Here is a 13,919-nt window from a genome sequence, read left to right as displayed (position 1 = left end):
CTCCATCGCTCGTGCCAACAAGTGCTCATCCCAAGCGAATTCATGCACCAAAGACATATCTTCCAAGGAAGCTAGATACTCGAGATTCACCATATTGCCAGTGCCTGGGCACAAAACTGTTGCCAACGCAAGGAGTGTCCAAGTCCTATTTATCATAACCACGTCCTCATCGCTGCAACTAGTGAGCAACTTGACAACATGGGCGATTGGAGCCCTGTTCCCCTCCTTGTAGATGCTGCGAAGATCATGTTCATCACTCTTCTTAAGAAGCTTCACGGGTCTATCACCGGATGGCACGTTGAAAATCATTTTCACCATGAGCTTGCTGAAGGTGATGGACTTGTTCTTGTGTTTGAACTTAGAGAGTATGTGATTCGTGTTCATCACAACAAACTCAATGAGCTCATGGGGCACCTTGAAAGACCGGATGTCCAACAAGTCTCCAAACGGTCCCTCCCTTATGATTCTCTGTTTTTCTGGTGTTACTTGCTTCCCAATCTCAGCCAGCCTTTTTGAGTTAAACCTTGACTTAAAGCCACATAGATTGCCTTTTTTCTTATTCTTCTTCTTAGCCTTCTTACTCCCCTCATTCTCATCAGCGGTGCCTGCGACATCTACAAAAAGGAAAAAAAACAAGTCAATAAAACCCTAAAACTGCATCATCAGTAGCTAGGAAAAAACATACATGAACACCTAAAAAAAACTGTAAAACCTATGAAACATACAAGCACACATAAAAAATGTACAGAATAAAACATTGCACTCTAAAATTAGCATTTATACAAGTACGTCTGCTATAGAATAAAACCTAGGAGATTTTGCAGCACCAAGAAACCTATTTACAAATTTACATGGCAAACAAGGATGCCTCTGTGCGGTGTGTGATTCCTTCCGGATCTCAAACAAGTTAATTTTCAGCGTCATTCTATTCAGCGCTGGAGCTTGAGATACATAAGTAAGAGTTCACAGGTTTCGTGTAACTCTGCTGCTGCGAACACGCGTTCGGCGCAAGGCCGGTCATAACTCCGTCACTCCGTGTAAGCTACTGGTAAATCCGCCGTATAAGATTCATGTTCAGGGATGAATTCATTTCTGTTCGTTCTAGTTTCAGCAATCAAATCTGAATGATCCTCGATTCAGAAGCAGGGGTGTTGGGCTGCGGAATTCAAACTTGGTTCATCATACGCAAAAAAAAAGGTTCGGAATACATATTGATCTAGTACATTTGCTGGTAAACTCTAGTATTCCTACATGCTTGCAGATGATGATCAGAGACAAAGTGCACGTACATTTGCAAAAGTGCAAAGTTGGTTTCGGCCGTATATACAACACAAAAACACAAACACAGCAGTGTGCATGCATCTTCACATGCAGTGACCTGAAGTTTACTCTGTTCTACTGTATCATCTAAAACAAATGTTCCTCACAGTTTTCCCTCGGAAGTGTCCAGTGACCATTTAAACATAGCAATACCATTTCCCTGTATCCGATAGTTCGTGGATGAACAAAATCCCAAATCCTAATCCCAAATCCCTAGCGAACAGAAGATTCAAATCCACCACCCCGCCCCTCCCTCTGCCCGCGGGAACACCACCCCGCCCCCTCCCTCGACCCGCGGGAACACCACCCCGTCCCCGTCCGCGCCGGCGCCGGCGCCGGCCCGCGGGAACACAAACGGCTCGCCCGCACCATAACCCGCCCTAACCCTAAAGCCAACGGGGGAGGGGGAGACAAGAACGAAAGGGAGAGCAGGAGGGGAGAGTTACCTTCCGGGGGGGCCATAGATCGCCGGAGAATCGAGATCCGCCCTGGGCCGCCGCTGCCGCTCCTGATCTCCAGGCGCCAACAAGCCCGTCGCCCGCCGGTCGCCCTGCCTCCTCGCACCGAAATGACACCCCGTGCGGTTGCAGCAAAAACTGGGGAAAGGATAACCCGTGCGCGTTAAAAAAACATGGGTCTGGTAACACGTGGCGCATACAGCGTCCTTGGATCAAAAGAGATCCAACGCACGGAGCGCGACCGGCGCAACGGTTCGGCCGGCGCCCCGGCCACAAACACTTCCCTTAGTAATATGGGCCTAAAAACAGATATCCTCTTCGAATTCTTACAACACTGCCTAGAAAAGACAAAAAATACAGCCGGCCCATGCACAAGACCAACAAAAGTAAAAAAGCACCCCTCAAAAGAAAAAAGAAAAAGAAAAAAAGCAACGCATGAGCGGGCGACAGCGACGTGCGCGACAAGGGACACACGTGGTGCGAATCTAAATCTGCACGAGATTTGAAGTGGAATAGATTCAACGGTTAAAAACTTAGATTTGACATGCTTAAAAACATCTAGATGTTACTTAGCAATTTTGATATACTCCCTCCGTCCGGAAATACTTATCAGAGCAATGGATGTATCTAGACGTATTTTAGTTCTAGATACATCCATTGTTATGCATTTCTACGACAAGTATTTTCAGACGGAGGGAGTATAAAACAGGTCGTGGCTAGGTTAGTAACAGAGAAACACGGTCCTGATTTTGAGTATTGGATGACTTCTCATCTATCTTGTGGAATCTGAACGGTTGGTTAGATTGGATCAGATCTATTCCTTTTTTGGCCGATTTATATCCCAGTTTTCTTTTCAATTGAAACATCCAAGGGATTTACTAATAGATCTCAACCTTAATAATTCTGGCCCACCAAATCAACGGTTTCTATTTTTCCTGTTTTCATCTATTAATATGAAAATATCCAGGAAGTTTGTATTAGTATAAATATAGATAGATACAGATATAGATATCAAATATATACAGATAGATAGATAGAGATAGGCTTATCCGCGTATCCTTTATCATCAATTTGATACAAGAACTGGATACACCTAACTACATTTAATTAGAAGTATCCTTTACCAATTTGATACTAGTACAGGAACCACACATGTGCCTACATTAAATATCAACACACCCAAGTTGGGTACGCATATCTATTAAGAGTTTGAAATCAACTACTCGATCGCCAACAATTATTAGGTTGCATCCACATATCCATTGCCAACCATTTGATACAAGAGTTAGATGTGCCTACATTAAGTTAGAACATATCCAAGGCATATATCTCTCAACTAATTAAAAATAGTCCAATTCTGAAACTTGCACTAAAACCGCTATATAAGAGGCCGAGTGGTGCAAAAGTCATGCATTAAAACATACCGACAGTACTACACAACATAGAACATGACCAACCGTAAAGTAGCTGGAGTGTTATGCCTCCTAGTCTTTTTGGCCATCTATTCTTGTTCGCGCAATGCACAAGCAATCCATGGAGTAGATCACTGCACCATCGATAAAAATAACGTGATGCGAGACTGCTCGGGTATCATCGAAAAGAATCTTGGTAACCAGGTTCCGCAACCGTGGACCCTATGTTGTGGTGCAATAAGAGGTGTGACGGACATCCACTCGTCTGTGATCGGTTCACCGCTCACGAACTGACTAGGATCAGTCTACCCAAGTTCGCCTGTATTACACATGTATGCGGCAAAGGGTTGCACCCACACACTCATTGTGCAGGTTGGTATATTGTTATATTTGTACACACACACACACACACATCTTTTTTTGCGCATGTGTTGATATATGTGCACACTTTATTATAATTGCTTATGTTCATCATCATGATGCGAAGAATGCAAATTTTGCAGGTTACCTTGTTCCGGTCATAAAGCGACGACGTCCACCCCCGGCAAGTACCTAGGCCTTCAGTGTAAGAACATTCTCATAATGGGAATAATTGAATAAAGCAAAGAATGATGTCAGCTGAATGGCATATGCATAATGTATTTGTCCTCTTTTGGTGTGTAATAAAAATGTTGCGCACAACCTCATCAATTGTGGTTGTTTGCATTGGTATGATCATTGATTCTCATTGATTCACATGATTTAACGGACACAGAAATAGAAAAAAATAGGCTTCCAATATGCGAAGGCATGTCCTCAGCGGTCTTATATGATCAGAAAACATAGAAAGGACAAAAAATGGGCACACCCTCCCATAAAATCTTTGAAGAGGGTAATATTGTCCAATAAACATGTGCCTCTGCTTCATGTAATTGCTCTTATTTTCTCTCCTCAATTTGGTTTGGAGACAGTTCTAACACAAACTGGACCACGACACAACAACTTCTATCTTATTTGTTCTACCTCACTTCCATAACACAGGTTTCCAAAGTGGACAAGTTTGATAAGTACAACCTCACACGATCCCAATAACAAATGAGATGTATACGTAATTATGTATAAGCGCCCTTAGTTTGAACGGTGTGGAATCTTCTTTGTTAATGGAAATCATACGCATCTGATGTTGGCTGTAGATCATTGCTCAGTTGTCGCTTCTATTGGGCATAACTGATGCCTGATACACCTGAAAGAAGCACAAAGTGTGTCATTTCGCATAACTGCTTGATGATCTAAGCCACATATCACTGTGTCCATGAGCGCATAGGTACAAAGTGAACTTGCAGGATGCGAAGAAGCTGGTGGGGTTCGAGGGACCATGTCGTTGTCGTATTCGGTAACCTTCAACGCTTTCACCGTTCCCACTGGCCTATAGGAAGGGTTCAGCAACTCCCTTTCTGCCAGTGTTGCAATCTTCTCCTGTGTGGTTAGTGTTGGTTCTCCCTCGATTGGTCCAGCTGTTGGAAAATTTTAATCTTTTTATATTGGTTTGGCGATCTTACAAGTACTATCCTTTTTGAGAAATAATTTGGTAAACATACATCAATCCGTTTATTTTTTGAGCCACTTTGGTAAATTTTAATTTAAGAATGATGATTTTGTAGAAATCTAAAGTGATGCAACCATGATTGCCGTGACAATGTTGCAAAGTACGAGGTACCAGCTAGACGGCAGGGGAAAAGGTTTACACACGACTATTCACTAGTAAGCGTGCACGTGCAATGCACGTATCATCATGTGAAAACAATCCGCATTCATCCTAGGAAGAAAATAGATCAATAAAACAAACAAAATATATTGGTGTACCAACAAAATATAATGATGATCATAATATTGGCAATAAAGTTAGGGATATTGAGAAATGCAAGACAGTAGCACTCTATCTCTCCAGTATTGTTCCATGCATGGACAGGGATGCTCCCAAGATTTATTGTTATCTTGAAAGAAAATCTAGCATAAAAGACTTATTTGGTTGGAGAAAGTGCGAGAGCTCTCTGAACTTACACATTGCACCCTTTGGCCTTTGTGTCAGTCAAGATCAAAAAATAGCTAGGCATTGGTAATCATGAATTTACCTTATAATCAAGTTATTTGCTTCGTTGATGTCGGGTTGAAGTATAGTCGAGACTACTCAGTCGCAACCAAGATAGCATCTGAATTGAGTGTGAGAGATATGCCAAAAGATACTAAGCATAACATTAATCCATTCAGTTGTCTATATTCAATAAAAAGGCATTCCGTTGAATAATGATTGCCAATGCAAAATGCATGTCAGGATGTATGATTCAGAAACTACACCAAGAATAATTCAGGGAGCAGATAGATCTATTTTGAGAGCCTGCAATTCATAATGAAATGCTAGACAAGTTTATTATCCTACTAAAAACATGATCAATTTAGCAATATCAATGTTGTTGCATCTAATGTCAAAACTAACTATTATATCAGGTCTAGTTACTGAGATGGTGTTCTGTATGAACATTAGTTAATGAAGAAATAATATGAGAAAATACTTGTGTAATTATAACAACAAGAATTAGAAATGTATGGATTTGGATTTCCATCTTAACGCAAACCAACACTGCATTGGAAAGAAGAAAAGCCCTATCCAGTATGCTTTGCAATGAAATTTGATTGAATCATTAAATTATCAAGAGCAATTGGATAACAAGGGAAGAGCATGAAGGATAGAGTTGCATGGTTCACCTATCCAACGGGAGTAGTGGTAATTGCCCAGCAGCATATCGGATAGGCCGACAATATGCAAAAATGAGTCAGGCTGCTGCAGCTTCCTCAAGATGAAGAAATCGGTAGTCGGGGCAGGATCACTGACTTGGCTGGGACCTTGGTGTGTCCACGGTGCAACGCCGACATCTCATGGTCCTGCAACTGCAAGAAGTAGATTTCCTTTCACTACATCCAAACGTAGCTGATATCAGTTTGTAGTCCATGCTAGAACATCTCGGTTCACTGTTAAATGTCAAGAATTGAATAATACAATTTCTCATCTTAGTATATGATACCAAGTTTCTCTAGACGGATAAAATTTGAGCAGACCAAAAATGGTATCAACTTTTAATTTTTACTCCACACGTCTTACCATAAATATTACCACTGCATCATCATCCCTCCGCTGAAATCAATCTGTTGAAACCTCAACCCCAGAAGAAGCTATTCTCCCGACTTCACTCCTAAAAATTGCACGTGCCTGAACGACTATTAAGCCATGAGACACTCCTGCAATCATAAAGTTCAACAATCCGAGGATACATTTTAAGGGCCATGAATGAGAAATACTAAATGATAAACCTGAGATGGTGTTCAAGGTCATGGTGAAGTATAAAGCCCAAAACACATGCTCTTTGAAATAAATATCCAAAACAATAAGGTGTGCATCATGGCCGCTCCCTCGCGTACTCCACGTCGGCAATGCTATGAGGCAAAAAGAAATAGGCAGGCCCACCATATCATTCGCTTTGTCTATCTATAGAAAAAAAAAAGACAGAGGAGATTGCGTTGAGCCCTCCTTCTCTGCCAACGCACGCGACCTCCTTTGCCTCTCCCCAAAATCTCTCTCGTTTCCATCCCATCCCATCCGCCGCCGCCGCCGCCTCGCCCCTATCTACCCCGTCCAAGCAAGGCGCCGGCAACTTGAGAACAGAGAAGGAGGAGATGCAGGGTGGCCTCATCGGAAGGGAGCGACGATGGCGCACGTAGGGGACGAGATCGCCGACCTCCTCTACGTCGCCGGGGACGTGTGCCTCGTGCTGATCCACATATACGGTGGCTGCGAGCAATCCACCGGCGTTGGGTCGATGGTGCCGTGCCTCGGCAGACGGCATCAGGTAAGGTGGATGAGAAGCAGCGCCCCCTCTCCCGAGCCCCATGTCCATGGCAACAACAGTGAGGTGAGCAGCGGCAAAGGCGCCTCCGCCGAGGTGGTGGTCGGCGTTTGACGTCTAGCAGAGGTGTGTGGACTAGCAGCGGCCGCGGCGATGTAGAGAAGTTGGAGGCCAGGAGGCCGAGAAAGAAGATGGAGATGGCGAGGCAGAGGAAGCGGTGGGCGGAGGCAGAGGAAGGAGAGTGGGCAAACTGCATAGGGAGATGCAGAGGAGACGGGTCGGCAGCAGGCAGAACGAGCAGCTGGGCGGCAAGGGCATGGGGCTGGAGGAACCAAGATCGACACTTCTCCATCTGATCTTCCGCGAGGGAACGAGGTATGTACCGCTCGCCCATGGATTCCGAAGGATGTTCCCATCTCTTGTGCCTAAAATGTCTCTGTGGTCAGTGCACTTGTACCATCTCAGCCAGGCGAGAAAATTGCAACATATCTTGTTCATCCAGTAGATATGTCAACAGGAACAGATTTGAAGGAAGAACAAGCATTCAACCAACTCAGCCGGTAATAGAAGCTCCATCTCTGCCTAAATCTTAATTTTACATTCTCTGACCTGATTAGTGGAAAGCTTTTTTCAATCAAAGATTAGTGGAAAACTTGTGCAGTGAATGTGCTTCGTCTCACGGAGATTTAGATTTCTTCCTTAACTTGTGGCAAAATCATCTCCCATGGTGCAGGACATATTTAATTAGCCAGTCAAGTTAGACGTATGCATCAGTTTAATCTGCTGTAAGTAAGTACATACTGATGTACTAGTGTCTGATCATGTTTTGATATAGCAGTGTCTGATCATCTTTGATTGATGTATATATATTCTACCTAAGATGTGATACATTTTCCACACATAGTGTACCCTGTACTGACAAGCTACTACATGTTGATATTATGAGTTCTGAGGATTATAAGTTTATAATTCACATTAAGAATCAACTGCTTATGCTGATGAATAATGTGGAGATGGGTTTCATCTAATTTTCTTTGAATAATGCATACCCTTTTGCACTCATCGAAGTGTTTTTATATGAGAGTGCAAGAGTTACGTTCTCGACATAATTTGATATGCATGCAAAATGTAGTGATATGATGACAGACGACTCATGAGTTCACGGCTGCTCGTACAATACTTATGTTTCCTTGATTATTTTGATAGATCTGCTGAATCACGAGCACTGGAGCGGTCTTTTCAGTTGATTCCCATGCCGCTCCTTTCGTGCTTGCCTTGAAAGGAAAGAAGGACCCTGAGAAGCAAGTAGATGAGACTGAAAAGAATGAGACCGCTGACAAGTCTGTTGGGTATGAACTCCCAGAGTCCCTTTCTTTTGATGATTATGCTGAAAGCGTAGGTAAGATCAACATCTCTACTGAATCACAAAAGGAGAAGCAACTGAGTCAAGTCACGCCGATAGTCATCTTGCCATGGTGGAATCTCTCTCGTTGATGTTCCCAGATGTGTCTGCTGACTTCATTCTTGAAGCACTAAAGGCCAATGAATTCGATGCAGTATTCACCGTTGATATGCTTTCCAAACTGGTGCGTGCAATCCTCGTATCCGTTACACTGATTATATTTATGATGCCCTGATGCATTAGATTTTGTTTCTTGTTTAATTCCCTCAGAAGATTTATTTCAGTCCCACTTTGAGTGAACCAAAATATTCTTAAGAACTATCGTGCTATGATCTATAATAACAGGATGCATTCATGTTTCAGCCATCAGGGAATAGACCTCCAGGAGGCCAGCCTGTACCAAGACCACTCCCAAGGCGAATGCAACAGCCTATGGGTGGTATGCAAAGAATGCCTCCTGGTGCAAACATGGGTGCCTTTGGTGCAGGGCCCCAAGCAGGCATGGTTGTGATGAATCCCAGTAACATGCCAATGCAGAGAGGCGCAGGTGGCCAGTTTCATCCACATCCACACCAGGTCTGTTGTATATTTTTATTTCACTTACGTTCCTAGCTACTGTTATTTGAATAACGCTTGTGACCATCAACAAGTCATTTGATTTTCTTGACGTTGACAGTTGAGAAGGAAGGCAGATCAAGGGATGGGGATGCAGAACCCCGGGTACCCTCATCTGAAGACGCGCTTCTGACATCCCCCCTCCTGGGCACCAACAGATATAAATGTACTCACAACATCGTCATGTATGTGCGTCAGCCAGATAGATATACATTGTCTGGTGACCGTGTAAGCCTGTTGTTGTTATTGTTGTTGTAGATTTATAATGCTTATCTACTAGCTTGGTAAGTTAAAGTAGCCGTAAGGGTCATTGTAGAGGAAATTTGGATAATTTCCTTTCACAGTGGCTGAGTTAAGCTGGTGATTAGGGCGGCGCCGCGGCGCTGAGGAAGGGGCCGTGGACGAGGCCCAGTGTAGCGAAGCCAGCCCGAGCAAGGTGCTCAATTTGAACATGTACAGCTTTGAATAGTATTGATACATGCATTTTCGCCTCACCGTCACCGACGCCTCCTCCCTCTGGTCCAAGGCAGCCATCATGGTGAGTTCGAGCAGGCAGCGGGTGGCAGGCAGTGAGAGCGGCCTCCTCAAGCGCGGTGTCATCATGGAGATCGAGTTCGTAGCCTCCTCGCACTAAGGTTACATTTCAATTCTCTTTCTTTCATGAGTAGGGTTTGCTGATGCATCTTTGAAAGTTGTTTTTGCCATGCCAGGCTTGTCTATTTGTGTTGTTTCAGTGTATTACCTACTAGAACAATTACTAGCATATAGTCCTCCACAATCATTTTTATCTTCTGACATAATAAGCAGAGTTGCTGCTGCAAACTTGGCATTCAGTGTATTATGTACTAGAACTTTTATCTTCTAATAAGCATATAATCCTCCACAATCCTTTTTATCTTCTAGCATTCAGTGTATTACCTACTAGAACAATTACTTGGCATCTTTAAGTTTCAAGAGAGGTGATCGGTTATTGCAGAATGAATGAGAGTGTTTGCAAATGTAGTTAATTTGGTCAATCTTGCCTGAAGATTCATGGTGACCTTGTTCATGTCAAAGGTATCTCCCTTCTGAATATCACTTTTTTTTTTGTAGTTTTCTAAAATTTTAAATGTGATCCTTTTCTTTTGAATGTCATAATGGCCTTTGATACCACACAACTCTTGCCCCATCTTAAGTTTGACAACCTTTTGAGTTGCTGATATTGGTACTTGAGCAGCAATTATTGTTTTTAGGCCTGAGAAAATCAAAGTCACTCATTATGAGATATTGTAAATATGTTACGGATTCATATATCAAGTATTTATCAGGTAGCAGAACAATCTATTTGTTTCCTTTGGTATTCTCTGCTTTGGTAATATCATATGGCATTGAACTTGGTCTTTATTTTAAGCGCATGTCCTTATTGGTAAAACTTAGTTGTATGCCAATGGCTCCATCCACCAGCTTGAATTTTCTCGATTCATTCAGGCTTTATCTCCAGAGATTTTGGCATGTCCAGTTATTCTTCTTCAGCATTGATTTTTGTGAATTAACTCAGTGTGTACCTCGCTCCAAAGATTTTGGCATGTTTTGTAATTATTCCAGAGCATATTGATTTTTTTGTATTCAATCTGACTGTACCTCCAGATATTTTGGCATGTTTAGTACTTCAGTTATGCTTCTCGAGCAACGTTGGAATGGTTCTCAAACTACGTATCTTGTGATCACTTGAGCTTTGGTGAAAACTAGAGTGCAGCTTAATTTGTTAATATATTAATTCATGCAGTGGAGAAGGTATGCCAAACATATTTGATCATTTCAGCATTTATGAACAATATATTCTGGCACTTAAACAATGTAGATTTGCTGATATTGTTCAGTGTACATCTGTGTATGCATATTAATGAGCTCCATAAAATTGTGGTACAGGAAATAAATGCAAGAGATATGAAATAACCAGGTTGTGGTACACCTCTTCTCAATTTTTTGCCCATTTAGACTATCTCGAATGCAATCTACCATCAGGATATTGGCATCTCATCATCTACTACTATTCAACGATTTGTCGATTTTATGTCTCTGTAGGTATTGTAAGGTTTTTCAGTCGTGCGACATGTCTTCATTACTTACCATTTTCTGATATTCATGGTTAGCTATCATTTTCTATTGCTATATACTCCCTTTGTCTCACATTTTCTTTTGCTATACAGCTCGTCAAAATCTTGTATTTTTGTTGTTTCTTTGTGATTAGGTAGTATGCGACATCTTCTTTTAAGCATTTTATTGGGACTTATTGGATGTTCTTTCCTAGATGTTTGTTCATTTACTAGACAGTATGCTACCATGCTCTATCATGCGTACAATTTGTGTGTGTGCCGTCTACCGTGTAACACTGTGTGTTACTCATCCCATTTTGTTTGTGCCAGTGCCTTTAAATGTGTATGTACTAAAGTTAGTCAAGTACAGTTACTATCTGAGGCTGTAACTTTGCATAGCCTGGACATTTTGGTGTTTGCAAGGGGTCTACTTGTGTTGCATTTTCTACACCTGAGAAAATATCTGAGGCTGTAAGTTTGCATAGCCTGGACATTTCACTTGCAAACCTTGTGAGCTACTGATTGTACAATATGTACTATGTTGCTTTTATGATGTCTTTAATACGATCCTATCAAGGGTCCAGTTGTATTTTGTTTGTGTAAGCTGCGCTGTAGAGCTTTATGAAGGATTCAGGAGCCAAACTTGAAGACATTTATGGTCAGGTGCTTCCAGCTTTGCAATCCTATTAGAATTTTGTGGGGTATGTTTGTTTGGTTTGGATATGCAGACTACAACATAAAGAGAAGGATACCGTTTTGTGTGGGTCATCTAGCTTGGGCATAGTATGGGTACTTGTGTTCTGTTTTTTTATTTACAAATGAACATTGCCACTAACACAGATTGACTATTTAACCGATGTGATTTATTTCATTCCAGTTGATGCAATGCATTAGGTTGTGTTCTTTGTTAAGCATGTGCACAGAAGTGTGAAGAGACCACTTTTTTTTTTTTTGTCGATCCAGAGTGATCACCTATTGGTTTTGCACTGCATCAACACTTCGTGATTTTTTCTTGTTATCCCTTTGTTAAGGGGCCCTCCTGAAGGAGTCTATATGTCAAACCTTCTGAAGGCCCTCTGGAATATTAACTTCACCAATATATAACATGAATCTTAAGGAAGCATTTTGGAGTTTGGGCAGCAAGCTTGAAGGTGATTTCGTTTACCAATAATTGAGCATGTGGTCTGAGAATGAGCAAGGACAAAAATATTCTTAGTGGGTGACAGCGAAGGTGTTTAACAAATTGACAGGGGGTCTAGCTAATATATACAATGGCTTAGCTAGATAATTTATAATGTGTTTGTTTTTAGTTTTGATCTAAATGGCATGAAAAATGTTGATTCATTTCAAGCTTTCAGCCTTTCTATAGAAAAGAAAACAAATAACTTTGACAACCAACTACTATTAATTTGCTATTAGCAGAGGACCAACCTAGACTCTGTAGGATGTCTATAGCAGGGCGTTGAGGTGCTCCCACAATACAAGGGCGCACAGCTCCACCTCAAGAGGCGCGCCAAGGGCGCGCCCCAGCACCTAGTTGAAACATAAAAGCTTGCTACTTCAAGGCTACTCATGACTTGGCTGTGTATATTTTAGAACAACGTACCTCAGGTGGAGCACATGTGGTCGGCGTTCCGGCGAAGTTGGAAGATCGTTGTTCCAGCGAAATTTGTAGAACAGCGAGACTGGACGCATCCGCAGAGGGGCTTGAGGCCGTCTTTTATGTATCAGACCATCTCACAATAGTATCCTGGACAGAGAGGAATAAGCGTTTACCTTTTAATTTGTGGGCTACAATCTTGGTGGTCAATAAGAATATTTAGAGTTCAAAAAGAATCGTTCAGTACAAATTCTACGAAAGACTACATTGCTACGCATTGAATCACTTATCTGAACAAAACAGACCATAAATATGTGGTCTGAAAACATTTACTCTTTGGAAGAAAGACGTTTCCTACACAATCACCGATGCAAAGAAATCTGTGGCAGGAAGGTAGATTGACTGTTTGAAGCAAGTTCACACTTCAGATGATAATGAAACTTAAACGTATATGAATGCTCACGAAACAATTGATCAATCCTCTTCTAACCGATTCAGACAAGTTGTAATAAATCATATTATAGCAACAGCGGCAATGGAGGACATGACATCGTCCATATCCAGGGGCTAATCTAGATGGAAGAGAGAAGCAAGAGATGTGGGAGGGAAATGAAGATATGACGTGGAGGGATTGGTCTGTAGAGGAAGGGCGGCAGCACTACCTCGCCTGCACCCCCTGCAATTAAAGAGTGGATGTTCTTCTCATAGGCCCAACCGTATCTTCTCAATCATAATACAATGGAAAATGAGAGAAATAAGTAACCAATTAAGCATTAGGGGGAATTTCTACATAGTTCTTTCATTTTGTAAAACATCAAAACTGGGACTCTATATAAAAAACTGTATACCGCAAACCATTGCATATATGAAAGAAATGAAAACTCTTAATTAGATGGTGTCTTCGTGCACCCACAGGACACCCAAGAAGGAAACACAAATAGCTGAAGGAATCAGGATTGGACACGCATGTCGTTGTGCCCCGCCACACATGTCGTCGAGGGCGCCATCGAACAGTCCTGAGACGACATCATGGCTGGAGAGCACTGAAGCACACGGAGACCAGCAAGTCATGCCAAACCCCGTTGAGGGCACTGACGTTGTAGATGGCCTACGTTCCATGGGCAACAAAAATCAGAAAAATTAGGAACGACGAACCATT

At 42.1% G+C, this 13,919-nt stretch overlaps 1 long non-coding RNA gene across 7 annotated transcripts; it reads left to right on the top strand.

Moving 5' to 3' along the window:
* Positions 1–6,729: 6,729 nt before the first annotated feature.
* On the top strand, positions 6,730–12,924 carry LOC123166599 (uncharacterized). 7 transcript variants are annotated; one of them, XR_006483626.1, is made up of 8 exons: positions 6,730–7,443; positions 7,515–7,628; positions 8,275–8,654; positions 8,834–9,046; positions 9,147–9,270; positions 9,454–9,521; positions 9,616–9,720; positions 10,062–12,924. It is a non-coding gene; the product is annotated as an uncharacterized lncRNA (long non-coding RNA). The 7 variants fall into 7 exon arrangements; XR_006483622.1 differs by having other exon boundaries at positions 9,147–9,521; XR_006483623.1 differs by having other exon boundaries at positions 9,147–9,521; positions 9,612–9,720.
* Positions 12,925–13,919: the final 995 nt, after the last annotated feature.

Source organism: Triticum aestivum, chromosome 7D (genome assembly GCF_018294505.1).
Source record: "Triticum aestivum cultivar Chinese Spring chromosome 7D, IWGSC CS RefSeq v2.1, whole genome shotgun sequence".
NCBI lineage: Eukaryota > Viridiplantae > Streptophyta > Magnoliopsida > Poales > Poaceae > Triticum > Triticum aestivum.
The sequence above is the reverse complement of the archived record's forward strand: the minus strand, read 5'-3'. Positions and strand labels throughout refer to the sequence as shown.